At 51.9% G+C, this 12,190-nt stretch overlaps 25 non-coding genes across 25 annotated transcripts; 19 read left to right on the top strand and 6 right to left on the bottom strand.

Moving 5' to 3' along the window:
- Positions 1–203: 203 nt before the first annotated feature.
- LOC131450524 (U1 spliceosomal RNA) lies at positions 204–367 on the top strand. Its single transcript, XR_009235427.1, has one exon. It is a non-coding gene; the product is annotated as a U1 spliceosomal RNA (small nuclear RNA).
- A 647-nt stretch (positions 368–1,014) lies between these two features.
- Positions 1,015–1,127, top strand: LOC131450613 (U5 spliceosomal RNA). Its single transcript, XR_009235510.1, has one exon. It is a non-coding gene; the product is annotated as a U5 spliceosomal RNA (small nuclear RNA).
- A 179-nt stretch (positions 1,128–1,306) lies between these two features.
- On the top strand, positions 1,307–1,499 carry LOC131450589 (U2 spliceosomal RNA). Its single transcript, XR_009235487.1, has one exon. It is a non-coding gene; the product is annotated as a U2 spliceosomal RNA (small nuclear RNA).
- A 149-nt stretch (positions 1,500–1,648) lies between these two features.
- On the bottom strand, positions 1,649–1,767 carry LOC131450675 (5S ribosomal RNA). Its single transcript, XR_009235569.1, has one exon. It is a non-coding gene; the product is annotated as a 5S ribosomal RNA (ribosomal RNA).
- A 402-nt stretch (positions 1,768–2,169) lies between these two features.
- On the top strand, positions 2,170–2,333 carry LOC131450523 (U1 spliceosomal RNA). The gene has a single exon (XR_009235426.1). It is a non-coding gene; the product is annotated as a U1 spliceosomal RNA (small nuclear RNA).
- Positions 2,334–2,980: 647 nt separating this feature from the next.
- On the top strand, positions 2,981–3,093 carry LOC131450612 (U5 spliceosomal RNA). Its single transcript, XR_009235509.1, has one exon. It is a non-coding gene; the product is annotated as a U5 spliceosomal RNA (small nuclear RNA).
- A 179-nt stretch (positions 3,094–3,272) lies between these two features.
- On the top strand, positions 3,273–3,465 carry LOC131450572 (U2 spliceosomal RNA). Its single transcript, XR_009235471.1, has one exon. It is a non-coding gene; the product is annotated as a U2 spliceosomal RNA (small nuclear RNA).
- A 149-nt stretch (positions 3,466–3,614) lies between these two features.
- Positions 3,615–3,733, bottom strand: LOC131450674 (5S ribosomal RNA). Its single transcript, XR_009235568.1, has one exon. It is a non-coding gene; the product is annotated as a 5S ribosomal RNA (ribosomal RNA).
- A 402-nt stretch (positions 3,734–4,135) lies between these two features.
- On the top strand, positions 4,136–4,299 carry LOC131450497 (U1 spliceosomal RNA). Its single transcript, XR_009235401.1, has one exon. It is a non-coding gene; the product is annotated as a U1 spliceosomal RNA (small nuclear RNA).
- A 647-nt stretch (positions 4,300–4,946) lies between these two features.
- On the top strand, positions 4,947–5,059 carry LOC131450638 (U5 spliceosomal RNA). Its single transcript, XR_009235534.1, has one exon. It is a non-coding gene; the product is annotated as a U5 spliceosomal RNA (small nuclear RNA).
- Positions 5,060–5,238: 179 nt separating this feature from the next.
- Positions 5,239–5,431, top strand: LOC131450571 (U2 spliceosomal RNA). Its single transcript, XR_009235470.1, has one exon. It is a non-coding gene; the product is annotated as a U2 spliceosomal RNA (small nuclear RNA).
- Positions 5,432–5,562: 131 nt separating this feature from the next.
- On the bottom strand, positions 5,563–5,681 carry LOC131450690 (5S ribosomal RNA). The gene has a single exon (XR_009235584.1). It is a non-coding gene; the product is annotated as a 5S ribosomal RNA (ribosomal RNA).
- Positions 5,682–6,083: 402 nt separating this feature from the next.
- On the top strand, positions 6,084–6,247 carry LOC131450495 (U1 spliceosomal RNA). Its single transcript, XR_009235400.1, has one exon. It is a non-coding gene; the product is annotated as a U1 spliceosomal RNA (small nuclear RNA).
- A 647-nt stretch (positions 6,248–6,894) lies between these two features.
- Positions 6,895–7,007, top strand: LOC131450637 (U5 spliceosomal RNA). The gene has a single exon (XR_009235533.1). It is a non-coding gene; the product is annotated as a U5 spliceosomal RNA (small nuclear RNA).
- A 179-nt stretch (positions 7,008–7,186) lies between these two features.
- LOC131450570 (U2 spliceosomal RNA) lies at positions 7,187–7,379 on the top strand. The gene has a single exon (XR_009235469.1). It is a non-coding gene; the product is annotated as a U2 spliceosomal RNA (small nuclear RNA).
- A 131-nt stretch (positions 7,380–7,510) lies between these two features.
- LOC131450688 (5S ribosomal RNA) lies at positions 7,511–7,629 on the bottom strand. Its single transcript, XR_009235582.1, has one exon. It is a non-coding gene; the product is annotated as a 5S ribosomal RNA (ribosomal RNA).
- Positions 7,630–8,031: 402 nt separating this feature from the next.
- LOC131450522 (U1 spliceosomal RNA) lies at positions 8,032–8,195 on the top strand. The gene has a single exon (XR_009235425.1). It is a non-coding gene; the product is annotated as a U1 spliceosomal RNA (small nuclear RNA).
- Positions 8,196–8,842: 647 nt separating this feature from the next.
- LOC131450636 (U5 spliceosomal RNA) lies at positions 8,843–8,955 on the top strand. The gene has a single exon (XR_009235532.1). It is a non-coding gene; the product is annotated as a U5 spliceosomal RNA (small nuclear RNA).
- Positions 8,956–9,134: 179 nt separating this feature from the next.
- On the top strand, positions 9,135–9,327 carry LOC131450599 (U2 spliceosomal RNA). Its single transcript, XR_009235497.1, has one exon. It is a non-coding gene; the product is annotated as a U2 spliceosomal RNA (small nuclear RNA).
- A 131-nt stretch (positions 9,328–9,458) lies between these two features.
- LOC131450673 (5S ribosomal RNA) lies at positions 9,459–9,577 on the bottom strand. The gene has a single exon (XR_009235567.1). It is a non-coding gene; the product is annotated as a 5S ribosomal RNA (ribosomal RNA).
- Positions 9,578–9,979: 402 nt separating this feature from the next.
- Positions 9,980–10,143, top strand: LOC131450494 (U1 spliceosomal RNA). The gene has a single exon (XR_009235399.1). It is a non-coding gene; the product is annotated as a U1 spliceosomal RNA (small nuclear RNA).
- A 647-nt stretch (positions 10,144–10,790) lies between these two features.
- Positions 10,791–10,903, top strand: LOC131450652 (U5 spliceosomal RNA). Its single transcript, XR_009235547.1, has one exon. It is a non-coding gene; the product is annotated as a U5 spliceosomal RNA (small nuclear RNA).
- Positions 10,904–11,082: 179 nt separating this feature from the next.
- LOC131450569 (U2 spliceosomal RNA) lies at positions 11,083–11,275 on the top strand. The gene has a single exon (XR_009235468.1). It is a non-coding gene; the product is annotated as a U2 spliceosomal RNA (small nuclear RNA).
- Positions 11,276–11,424: 149 nt separating this feature from the next.
- Positions 11,425–11,543, bottom strand: LOC131450672 (5S ribosomal RNA). Its single transcript, XR_009235566.1, has one exon. It is a non-coding gene; the product is annotated as a 5S ribosomal RNA (ribosomal RNA).
- A 402-nt stretch (positions 11,544–11,945) lies between these two features.
- LOC131450493 (U1 spliceosomal RNA) lies at positions 11,946–12,109 on the top strand. Its single transcript, XR_009235398.1, has one exon. It is a non-coding gene; the product is annotated as a U1 spliceosomal RNA (small nuclear RNA).
- Positions 12,110–12,190: the final 81 nt, after the last annotated feature.

Raw genomic sequence — 12,190 nt, 5'->3', positions numbered from 1 at the left:
CGATAGGAAATGACAGCCAGGTATGCCAGTGAAAAGGTCGAGTGTTTCCTCTCCAATGTGTGCTGGAGGTTGAAGTTGAACACAGCACAGCATTAACGAGCACCTGAGTCAAGGCATTGGACTCTGGGACTATCCATTTCCTGCACCATCAGCCAAAGAGCTGTGTCTGGGAACAGCCACCCAGTGCTGGGCAAGTACACCTCATACTTACCTGGCAGGGGAGATACCATGATCAAGAAGGTGGTTCACCCAGGGCGAGGCTCAGCCATTGCACTCTGGTTGTGCTGACCCCTGCAAATTCCCCAAACGTGGGAATCTTGACTGCATATTTTTTGCTAGTGGGGTACTGCGTCCGCGCTCTCCCCCGATGACGTAGTTGTAAGCAAAGGTCAGCCGCCCAAGGTTCCGCCTTGTGAGCCCATCTCCAGGCTTCTCACGTGCTCGCAGAGCGACGTCCCCAGTATTTCCAAGTTGCTGGGAATGGGATGGTTGTGGGTGTTGTCTTTAAGCTCTAAGGAAATGTCATGCTCCCTTTCCCGGCTCTTTGTAGGTAGAACTGGATTGTTGGAGATGGATCCATGGCCATCATGCCAAGGGTTAATACTTTGGCGCTTGCTCCGTCCACTCCTGTACATTGACCTGATATTGAAGCGATGCCAGGAGCAGCTCACCATTTCAGAAGCCCGGAGGAGTTGGGAAACGGCCCGGCAGTTTGTACTGCTCGGTGTGACACAGAGCTGCTTTGCTCATGCACTCACATCTACCACTAAACCTTGGAGGTGTCCCCCGTGAGCGAGGAATGTGCCACAGCCTCAGCGGTTGATAGAAAACTGCAGCACACAACCAACGGTAAGAATGCGCTTCCAAACATGCAGTCAAATGTGGGCGGTTGATTGGCCGGCAAACCAAAAACGTTGAAGAAAGGCTGTCCCAAGGTGGCCGGCCGGGCCGACCGAGACTGTGGTGACTCTGGCGGATAGACTCCTTGGCTGCTCTCAAGGAGAGGGGCTATGTTGACTCTGGTTTTTCTTCAAAATGCTCAAGTCTTTCGCCTTTTACTAAAGACTTCCGTGGAGAGGAACGTCCAAGAGTTTAAGTTATTTTTGGTGGGCTTTGCTGTATAGCTGCGCCCTTTGAGTGTGTCAAATGTCAAGCAGCTGTCCGTCACGGCTCAGAGGTGCACTTAGATCACCTGGGGGTGGAGGTGAGCAGCAGCAGCCTTTGTTATGCGCACTTCAGAAACACGGCACCACAACAAGTAACTTGTGCGCCAAGATCTTGAGTTGGCCCCAGACACTGGTGGGCCATCGCTTCTCGGCCTTTTGGCCAAGATCAAGTGTAGTATCTGTTCTTATCAGTTTAATATCTGATATGTCCTCTATATGGGGATTAAATATTAAATGCATTTTTGAGCATTGGGCGGTGAAACCTTGGGCTTGCTCTCTTCACTCCTTGCATTGACCTGGTATTGCAGTGCCACCAGGAACGGTGCACCGTTCTCTTTTTTTCTGTGAAAACCAAAGCAAGGCTGAAATTGGAAGGACATTAACGTGTGCCCGTGCGTCAACGTAATTGCAAGCCCACGTTTCTTGTAAGGAAGCAGCAGTGTAAAAGCGTGCTGCAGTGTAAAAGCGTGCTGCAGTGTAAAAGCTTACAGCACCTGGTATTCCCAGGCGGTCTCCCATCCAAGTACTAACCAGGCCCGACCCTGCTTAGCTTCCGAGATCAGACGAGATCGGGCGTGCTCAGGGTGGTGTGGCCGTAAGCCGACGGGCAGCTGACACAGACTCCTTTTATAGACCAGGCAAGGCCCCCTGCTCGTGGAGGGGCTCAAAAGGCAGCCTTCCGAACACACTGCACTTGAGCCTTTATCGCCACTACCTGCTACACTCTATTCCAGTATTAGGAAGCTACACCGAGATGGGTAAGCTGCTGTTGGTGCCGTCAGGTGCAGTTGTTGCTGAATCGATAGGAAATGACAGCCAGGTATGCCAGTGAAAAGGTCGAGTGTTTCCTCTCCAATGTGTGCTGGAGGTTGAAGTTGAACACAGCACAGCATTAACGAGCACCTGAGTCAAGGCATTGGACTCTGGGACTATCCATTTCCTGCACCATCAGCCAAAGAGCTGTGTCTGGGAACAGCCACCCAGTGCTGGGCAAGTACACCTCATACTTACCTGGCAGGGGAGATACCATGATCAAGAAGGTGGTTCACCCAGGGCGAGGCTCAGCCATTGCACTCTGGTTGTGCTGACCCCTGCAAATTCCCCAAACGTGGGAATCTTGACTGCATATTTTTTGCTAGTGGGGTACTGCGTCCGCGCTCTCCCCCGATGACGTAGTTGTAAGCAAAGGTCAGCCGCCCAAGGTTCCGCCTTGTGAGCCCATCTCCAGGCTTCTCACGTGCTCGCAGAGCGACGTCCCCAGTATTTCCAAGTTGCTGGGAATGGGATGGTTGTGGGTGTTGTCTTTAAGCTCTAAGGAAATGTCATGCTCCCTTTCCCGGCTCTTTGTAGGTAGAACTGGATTGTTGGAGATGGATCCATGGCCATCATGCCAAGGGTTAATACTTTGGCGCTTGCTCCGTCCACTCCTGTACATTGACCTGATATTGAAGCGATGCCAGGAGCAGCTCACCATTTCAGAAGCCCGGAGGAGTTGGGAAACGGCCCGGCAGTTTGTACTGCTCGGTGTGACACAGAGCTGCTTTGCTCATGCACTCACATCTACCACTAAACCTTGGAGGTGTCCCCCGTGAGCGAGGAATGTGCCACAGCCTCAGCGGTTGATAGAAAACTGCAGCACACAACCAACGGTAAGAATGCGCTTCCAAACATGCAGTCAAATGTGGGCGGTTGATTGGCCGGCAAACCAAAAACGTTGAAGAAAGGCTGTCCCAAGGTGGCCGGCCGGGCCGACCGAGACTGTGGTGACTCTGGCGGATAGACTCCTTGGCTGCTCTCAAGGAGAGGGGCTATGTTGACTCTGGTTTTTCTTCAAAATGCTCAAGTCTTTCGCCTTTTACTAAAGACTTCCGTGGAGAGGAACGTCCAAGAGTTTAAGTTATTTTTGGTGGGCTTTGCTGTATAGCTGCGCCCTTTGAGTGTGTCAAATGTCAAGCAGCTGTCCGTCACGGCTCAGAGGTGCACTTAGATCACCTGGGGGTGGAGGTGAGCAGCAGCAGCCTTTGTTATGCGCACTTCAGAAACACGGCACCACAACAAGTAACTTGTGCGCCAAGATCTTGAGTTGGCCCCAGACACTGGTGGGCCATCGCTTCTCGGCCTTTTGGCTAAGATCAAGTGTAGTATCTGTTCTTATCAGTTTAATATCTGATATGTCCTCTATATGGGGATTAAATATTAAATGCATTTTTGAGCATTGGGCGGTGAAACCTTGGGCTTGCTCTCTTCACTCCTTGCATTGACCTGGTATTGCAGTGCCACCAGGAACGGTGCACCGTTCTCTTTTTTTCTGTGAAAACCAAAGCAAGGCTGAAATTGGAAGGACATTAACGTGTGCCCGTGCGTCAACGTAATTGCAAGCCCACGTTTCTTGTAAGGAAGCAGCAGTGTAAAAGCGTGCTGCAGTGTAAAAGCGTGCTGCAGTGTAAAAGCTTACAGCACCTGGTATTCCCAGGCGGTCTCCCATCCAAGTACTAACCAGGCCCGACCCTGCTTAGCTTCCGAGATCAGACGAGATCGGGCGTGCTCAGGGTGGTGTGGCCGTAAGCCGACGGGCTGGTGACACAGACTCCTTTTATAGACCAGGCAAGGCCCCCTGCTCGTGGAGGGGCTCAAAAGGCAGCCTTCCGAACACACTGCACTTGAGCCTTTATCGCCACTACCTGCTACACTCTATTCCAGTATTAGGAAGCTACACCGAGATGGGTAAGCTGCTGTTGGTGCCGTCAGGTGCAGTTGTTGCTGAATCGATAGGAAATGACAGCCAGGTATGCCAGTGAAAAGGTCGAGTGTTTCCTCTCCAATGTGTGCTGGAGGTTGAAGTTGAACACAGCACAGCATTAACGAGCACCTGAGTCAAGGCATTGGACTCTGGGACTATCCATTTCCTGCACCATCAGCCAAAGAGCTGTGTCTGGGAACAGCCACCCAGTGCTGGGCAAGTACACCTCATACTTACCTGGCAGGGGAGATACCATGATCAAGAAGGTGGTTCACCCAGGGCGAGGCTCAGCCATTGCACTCTGGTTGTGCTGACCCCTGCAAATTCCCCAAACGTGGGAATCTTGACTGCATAATTTTTGCTAGTGGGGTACTGCGTCCGCGCTCTCCCCCGATGACGTAGTTGTAAGCAAAGGTCAGCCGCCCAAGGTTCCGCCTTGTGTGCCCATCTCCAGGCTTCTCACGTGCTCGCAGAGCGACATCCCCAGTCTTTCCAAGTTGCTGGGAATGGGATGGTTGTGGGTGTTGTCTTTTAGCTCTAAGGAAATGTCATGCTCCCTTTCCCGGCTCTTTGTAGGTAGAACTGGATTGTTGGAGATGGATCCATGGCCATCATGCCAAGGGTTAATACTTTGGCGCTTGCTCCGTCCACTCCTGTACATTGACCTGATATTGAAGCGATGCCAGGAGCAGCTCACCATTTCAGAAGCCCGGAGGAGTTGGGAAACGGCCCGGCAGTTTGTACTGCTCGGTGTGACACAGAGCTGCTTTGCTCATGCACTCACATCTACCACTAAACCTTGGAGGTGTCCCCCGTGAGAGAGGAATGTGCCACAGCCTCAGCGGTTGATAGAAAACTGCAGCACACAACCAACGGTAAGAATGCGCTTCCAAACATGCAGTCAAATGTGGGCGGTTGATTGGCCGGCAAACCAAAAACGTTGAAGAAAGGCTGTCCCAAGGTGGCCGGCCGGGCCGACCGAGACTGTGGTGACTCTGGCGGATAGACTCCTTGGCTGCTCTCAAGGAGAGGGGCTATGTTGACTCTGGTTTTTCTTCAAAATGCTCAAGTCTTTCGCCTTTTACTAAAGACTTCCGTGGAGAGGAACGTCCAAGAGTTTAAGTTATTTTTGGTGGGCTTTGCTGTATGGCTGCGCCCTTTGAGTGTGTCAAATGTCAAGCAGCTGTCCGTTACGGCTCAGAGGTGCACTTAGATCACCTGGGGGTGGAGGTGAGCAGCAGCAGCCTTTGTTATGCGCACTTCAGAAACATGGCACCACAACAAGTAACTTGTGCGCCAAGATCTTGAGTTGGCCCCAGACACTGGTGGGCCATCGCTTCTCGGCCTTTTGGCTAAGATCAAGTGTAGTATCTGTTCTTATCAGTTTAATATCTGATATGTCCTCTATATGGGGATTAAATATTAAATGCATTTTTGAGCATTGGGCGGTGAAACCTTGGGCTTGCTCTCTTCACTCCTTGCATTGACCTGGTATTGCAGTGCCACCAGGAACGGTGCACCGTTCTCTTTTTTTCTGTGAAAACCAAAGCAAGGCTGAAACTGGAAGGACATTAACGTGTGCCCGTGCGTCAACGTAATTGCAAGCCCACGTTTCTTGTAAGGAAGCAGCAGTGTAAAAGCGTGCTGCAGTGTAAAAGCTTACGGCACTTGGTATTCCCAGGCGGTCTCCCATCCAAGTACTAACCAGGCCCGACCCTGCTTAGCTTCCGAGATCAGACGAGATCGGGCGTGCTCAGGGTGGTGTGGCCGTAAGCCGACGGGCAGGTGACACAGACTCCTTTTATAGACCAGGCAAGGCCCCCTGCTCGTGGAGGGGCTCAAAAGGCAGCCTTCCGAACACACTGCACTTGAGCCTTTATCGCCACTACCTGCTACACTCTATTCCAGTATTAGGAAGCTACACCGAGATGGGTAAGCTGCTGTTGGTGCCGTCAGGTGCAGTTGTTGCTGAATCGATAGGAAATGACAGCCAGGTATGCCAGTGAAAAGGTCGAGTGTTTCCTCTCCAATGTGTGCTGGAGGTTGAAGTTGAACACAGCACAGCATTAACGAGCACCTGAGTCAAGGCATTGGACTCTGGGACTATCCATTTCCTGCACCATCAGCCAAAGAGCTGTGTCTGGGAACAGCCACCCAGTGCTGGGCAAGTACACCTCATACTTACCTGGCAGGGGAGATACCATGATCAAGAAGGTGGTTCACCCAGGGCGAGGCTCAGCCATTGCACTCTGGTTGTGCTGACCCCTGCAAATTCCCCAAACGTGGGAATCTTGACTGCATAATTTTTGCTAGTGGGGTACTGCGTCCGCGCTCTCCCCCGATGACGTAGTTGTAAGCAAAGGTCAGCCGCCCAAGGTTCCGCCTTGTGTGCCCATCTCCAGGCTTCTCACGTGCTCGCAGAGCGACATCCCCAGTCTTTCCAAGTTGCTGGGAATGGGATGGTTGTGGGTGTTGTCTTTTAGCTCTAAGGAAATGTCATGCTCCCTTTCCCGGCTCTTTGTAGGTAGAACTGGATTGTTGGAGATGGATCCATGGCCATCATGCCAAGGGTTAATACTTTGGCGCTTGCTCCGTCCACTCCTGTACATTGACCTGATATTGAAGCGATGCCAGGAGCAGCTCACCATTTCAGAAGCCCGGAGGAGTTGGGAAACGGCCCGGCAGTTTGTACTGCTCGGTGTGACACAGAGCTGCTTTGCTCATGCACTCACATCTACCACTAAACCTTGGAGGTGTCCCCCGTGAGAGAGGAATGTGCCACAGCCTCAGCGGTTGATAGAAAACTGCAGCACACAACCAACGGTAAGAATGCGCTTCCAAACATGCAGTCAAATGTGGGCGGTTGATTGGCCGGCAAACCAAAAACGTTGAAGAAAGGCTGTCCCAAGGTGGCCGGCCGGGCCGACCGAGACTGTGGTGACTCTGGCGGATAGACTCCTTGGCTGCTCTCAAGGAGAGGGGCTATGTTGACTCTGGTTTTTCTTCAAAATGCTCAAGTCTTTCGCCTTTTACTAAAGACTTCCGTGGAGAGGAACGTCCAAGAGTTTAAGTTATTTTTGGTGGGCTTTGCTGTATGGCTGCGCCCTTTGAGTGTGTCAAATGTCAAGCAGCTGTCCGTTACGGCTCAGAGGTGCACTTAGATCACCTGGGGGTGGAGGTGAGCAGCAGCAGCCTTTGTTATGCGCACTTCAGAAACATGGCACCACAACAAGTAACTTGTGCGCCAAGATCTTGAGTTGGCCCCAGACACTGGTGGGCCATCGCTTCTCGGCCTTTTGGCTAAGATCAAGTGTAGTATCTGTTCTTATCAGTTTAATATCTGATATGTCCTCTATATGGGGATTAAATATTAAATGCATTTTTGAGCATTGGGCGGTGAAACCTTGGGCTTGCTCTCTTCACTCCTTGCATTGACCTGGTATTGCAGTGCCACCAGGAACGGTGCACCGTTCTCTTTTTTTCTGTGAAAACCAAAGCAAGGCTGAAACTGGAAGGACATTAACGTGTGCCCGTGCGTCAACGTAATTGCAAGCCCACGTTTCTTGTAAGGAAGCAGCAGTGTAAAAGCGTGCTGCAGTGTAAAAGCTTACGGCACTTGGTATTCCCAGGCGGTCTCCCATCCAAGTACTAACCAGGCCCGACCCTGCTTAGCTTCCGAGATCAGACGAGATCGGGCGTGCTCAGGGTGGTGTGGCCGTAAGCCGACGGGCAGGTGACACAGACTCCTTTTATAGACCAGGCAAGGCCCCCTGCTCGTGGAGGGGCTCAAAAGGCAGCCTTCCGAACACACTGCACTTGAGCCTTTATCGCCACTACCTGCTACACTCTATTCCAGTATTAGGAAGCTACACCGAGATGGGTAAGCTGCTGTTGGTGCCGTCAGGTGCAGTTGTTGCTGAATCGATAGGAAATGACAGCCAGGTATGCCAGTGAAAAGGTCGAGTGTTTCCTCTCCAATGTGTGCTGGAGGTTGAAGTTGAACACAGCACAGCATTAACGAGCACCTGAGTCAAGGCATTGGACTCTGGGACTATCCATTTCCTGCACCATCAGCCAAAGAGCTGTGTCTGGGAACAGCCACCCAGTGCTGGGCAAGTACACCTCATACTTACCTGGCAGGGGAGATACCATGATCAAGAAGGTGGTTCACCCAGGGCGAGGCTCAGCCATTGCACTCTGGTTGTGCTGACCCCTGCAAATTCCCCAAACGTGGGAATCTTGACTGCATATTTTTTGCTAGTGGGGTACTGCGTCCGCGCTCTCCCCCGATGACGTAGTTGTAAGCAAAGGTCAGCCGCCCAAGGTTCCGCCTTGTGTGCCCATCTCCAGGCTTCTCACGTGCTCGCAGAGCGACGTCCCCAGTCTTTCCAAGTTGCTGGGAATGGGATGGTTGTGGGTGTTGTCTTTTAGCTCTAAGGAAATGTCATGCTCCCTTTCCCGGCTCTTTGTAGGTAGAACTGGATTGTTGGAGATGGATCCATGGCCATCATGCCAAGGGTTAATACTTTGGCGCTTGCTCCGTCCACTCCTGTACATTGACCTGATATTGAAGCGATGCCAGGAGCAGCTCACCATTTCAGAAGCCCGGAGGAGTTGGCAAACGGCCCGGCAGTTTGTACTGCTCGGTGTGACACAGAGCTGCTTTGCTCATGCACTCACATCTACCACTAAACCTTGGAGGTGTCCCCCGTGAGCGAGGAATGTGCCACAGCCTCAGCGGTTGATAGAAAACTGCAGCACACAACCAACGGTAAGAATGCGCTTCCAAACATGCAGTCAAATGTGGGCGGTTGATTGGCCGGCAAACCAAAAACGTTGAAGAAAGGCTGTCCCAAGGTGGCCGGCCGGGCCGACCGAGACTGTGGTGACTCTGGCGGATAGACTCCTTGGCTGCTCTCAAGGAGAGGGGCTATGTTGACTCTGGTTTTTCTTCAAAATGCTCAAGTCTTTCGCCTTTTACTAAAGACTTCCGTGGAGAGGAACGTCCAAGAGTTTAAGTTATTTTTGGTGGGCTTTGCTGTATGGCTGCGCCCTTTGAGTGTGTCAAATGTCAAGCAGCTGTCCGTCACGGCTCAGAGGTGCACTTAGATCACCTGGGGGTGGAGGTGAGCAGCAGCAGCCTTTGTTATGCGCACTTCAGAAACATGGCACCACAACAAGTAACTTGTGCGCCAAGATCTTGAGTTGGCCCCAGACACTGGTGGGCCATCGCTTCTCGGCCTTTTGGCTAAGATCAAGTGTATTATCTGTTCTTATCAGTTTAATATCTGATATGTCCTCTATATGGGGATTAAATATTAAATGCATTTTTGAGCATTGGGCGGTGAAACCTTGGGCTTGCTCTCTTCACTCCTTGCATTGACCTGGTATTGCAGTGCCACCAGGAACGGTGCACCGTTCTCTTTTTTTCTGTGAAAACCAAAGCAAGGCTGAAACTGGAAGGACATTAACGTGTGCCCGTGCGTCAACGTAATTGCAAGCCCACGTTTCTTGTAAGGAAGCAGCAGTGTAAAAGCGTGCTGCAGTGTAAAAGCTTACAGCACCTGGTATTCCCAGGCGGTCTCCCATCCAAGTACTAACCAGGCCCGACCCTGCTTAGCTTCCGAGATCAGACGAGATCGGGCGTGCTCAGGGTGGTGTGGCCGTAAGCCGACGGGCAGGTGACACAGACTCCTTTTATAGACCAGGCAAGGCCCCCTGCTCGTGGAGGGGCTCAAAAGGCAGCCTTCCGAACACACTGCACTTGAGCCTTTATCGCCACTACCTGCTACACTCTATTCCAGTATTAGGAAGCTACACCGAGATGGGTAAGCTGCTGTTGGTGCCGTCAGGTGCAGTTGTTGCTGAATCGATAGGAAATGACAGCCAGGTATGCCAGTGAAAAGGTCGAGTGTTTCCTCTCCAATGTGTGCTGGAGGTTGAAGTTGAACACAGCACAGCATTAACGAGCACCTGAGTCAAGGCATTGGACTCTGGGACTATCCATTTCCTGCACCATCAGCCAAAGAGCTGTGTCTGGGAACAGCCACCCAGTGCTGGGCAAGTACACCTCATACTTACCTGGCAGGGGAGATACCATGATCAAGAAGGTGGTTCACCCAGGGCGAGGCTCAGCCATTGCACTCTGGTTGTGCTGACCCCTGCAAATTCCCCAAACGTGGGAATCTTGACTGCATAATTTTTGCTAGTGGGGTACTGCGTCCGCGCTCTCCCCCGATGACGTAGTTGTAAGCAAAGGTCAGCCGCCCAAGGTTCCGCCTTGTGTGCCCATCTCCAGGCTTCTCACGTGCTCGCAGAGCGACATCCCCAGTCTTTCCAAGTTGCTGGGAATGGGATGGTTGTGGGTGTTGTCTTTTAGCTCTAAGGAAATGTCATGCTCCCTTTCCCGGCTCTTTGTAGGTAGAACTGGATTGTTGGAGATGGATCCATGGCCATCATGCCAAGGGTTAATACTTTGGCGCTTGCTCCGTCCACTCCTGTACATTGACCTGATATTGAAGCGATGCCAGGAGCAGCTCACCATTTCAGAAGCCCGGAGGAGTTGGGAAACGGCCCGGCAGTTTGTACTGCTCGGTGTGACACAGAGCTGCTTTGCTCATGCACTCACATCTACCACTAAACCTTGGAGGTGTCCCCCGTGAGAGAGGAATGTGCCACAGCCTCAGCGGTTGATAGAAAACTGCAGCACACAACCAACGGTAAGAATGCGCTTCCAAACATGCAGTCAAATGTGGGCGGTTGATTGGCCGGCAAACCAAAAACGTTGAAGAAAGGCTGTCCCAAGGTGGCCGGCCGGGCCGACCGAGACTGTGGTGACTCTGGCGGATAGACTCCTTGGCTGCTCTCAAGGAGAGGGGCTATGTTGACTCTGGTTTTTCTTCAAAATGCTCAAGTCTTTCGCCTTTTACTAAAGACTTCCGTGGAGAGGAACGTCCAAAAGTTTAAGTTATTTTTGGTGGGCTTTGCTGTATGGCTGCGCCCTTTGAGTGTGTCAAATGTCAAGCAGCTGTCCGTTACGGCTCAGAGGTGCACTTAGATCACCTGGGGGTGGAGGTGAGCAGCAGCAGCCTTTGTTATGCGCACTTCAGAAACATGGCACCACAACAAGTAACTTGTGCGCCAAGATCTTGAGTTGGCCCCAGACACTGGTGGGCCATCGCTTCTCGGCCTTTTGGCTAAGATCAAGTGTAGTATCTGTTCTTATCAGTTTAATATCTGATATGTCCTCTATATGGGGATTAAATATTAAATGCATTTTTGAGCATTGGGCGGTGAAACCTTGGGCTTGCTCTCTTCACTCCTTGCATTGACCTGGTATTGCAGTGCCACCAGGAACGGTGCACCGTTCTCTTTTTTTCTGTGAAAACCAAAGCAAGGCTGAAATTGGAAGGACATTAACGTGTGCCCGTGCGTCAACGTAATTGCAAGCCCACGTTTCTTGTAAGGAAGCAGCAGTGTAAAAGCGTGCTGCAGTGTAAAAGCGTGCTGCAGTGTAAAAGCTTACAGCACCTGGTATTCCCAGGCGGTCTCCCATCCAAGTACTAACCAGGCCCGACCCTGCTTAGCTTCCGAGATCAGACGAGATCGGGCGTGCTCAGGGTGGTGTGGCCGTAAGCCGACGGGCAGGTGACACAGACTCCTTTTATAGACCAGGCAAGGCCCCCTGCTCGTGGAGGGGCTCAAAAGGCAGCCTTCCGAACACACTGCACTTGAGCCTTTATCGCCACTACCTGCTACACTCTATTCCAGTATTAGGAAGCTACACCGAGATGGGTAAGCTGCTGTTGGTGCCGTCAGGTGCAGTTGTTGCTGAATCGATAGGAAATGACAGCCAGGTATGCCAGTGAAAAGGTCGAGTGTTTCCTCTCCAATGTGTGCTGGAGGTTGAAGTTGAACACAGCACAGCATTAACGAGCACCTGAGTCAAGGCATTGGACTCTGGGACTATCCATTTCCTGCACCATCAGCCAAAGAGCTGTGTCTGGGAACAGCCACCCAGTGCTGGGCAAGTACACCTCATACTTACCTGGCAGGGGAGATACCATGATCAAGAAGGTGGTTCACCCAGGGCGAGGCTCAGCCATTGCACTCTGGTTGTGCTGACCCCTGCAAATTCCCCAAACGTGGGAATCTTGACTGCATAATTTTTGCTAGTGGGGTACTGCGTCCGCGCTCTCCCCCGATGACGTAGTTGTAAGCAAAGGTCAGCCGCCCAAGGTTCCGCCTTGTGTGCCCATCTCCAGGCTTCTCACGTGCTCGCAGA

This window comes from Solea solea, unplaced genomic scaffold (genome assembly GCF_958295425.1).
Source record: "Solea solea unplaced genomic scaffold, fSolSol10.1 scaffold_44, whole genome shotgun sequence".
NCBI classification, from domain to species: Eukaryota; Metazoa; Chordata; class Actinopteri; order Pleuronectiformes; family Soleidae; genus Solea; species Solea solea.
Note: the sequence above shows the minus strand (reverse complement) of the source record. Positions and strands in the feature narration are given on the sequence as shown.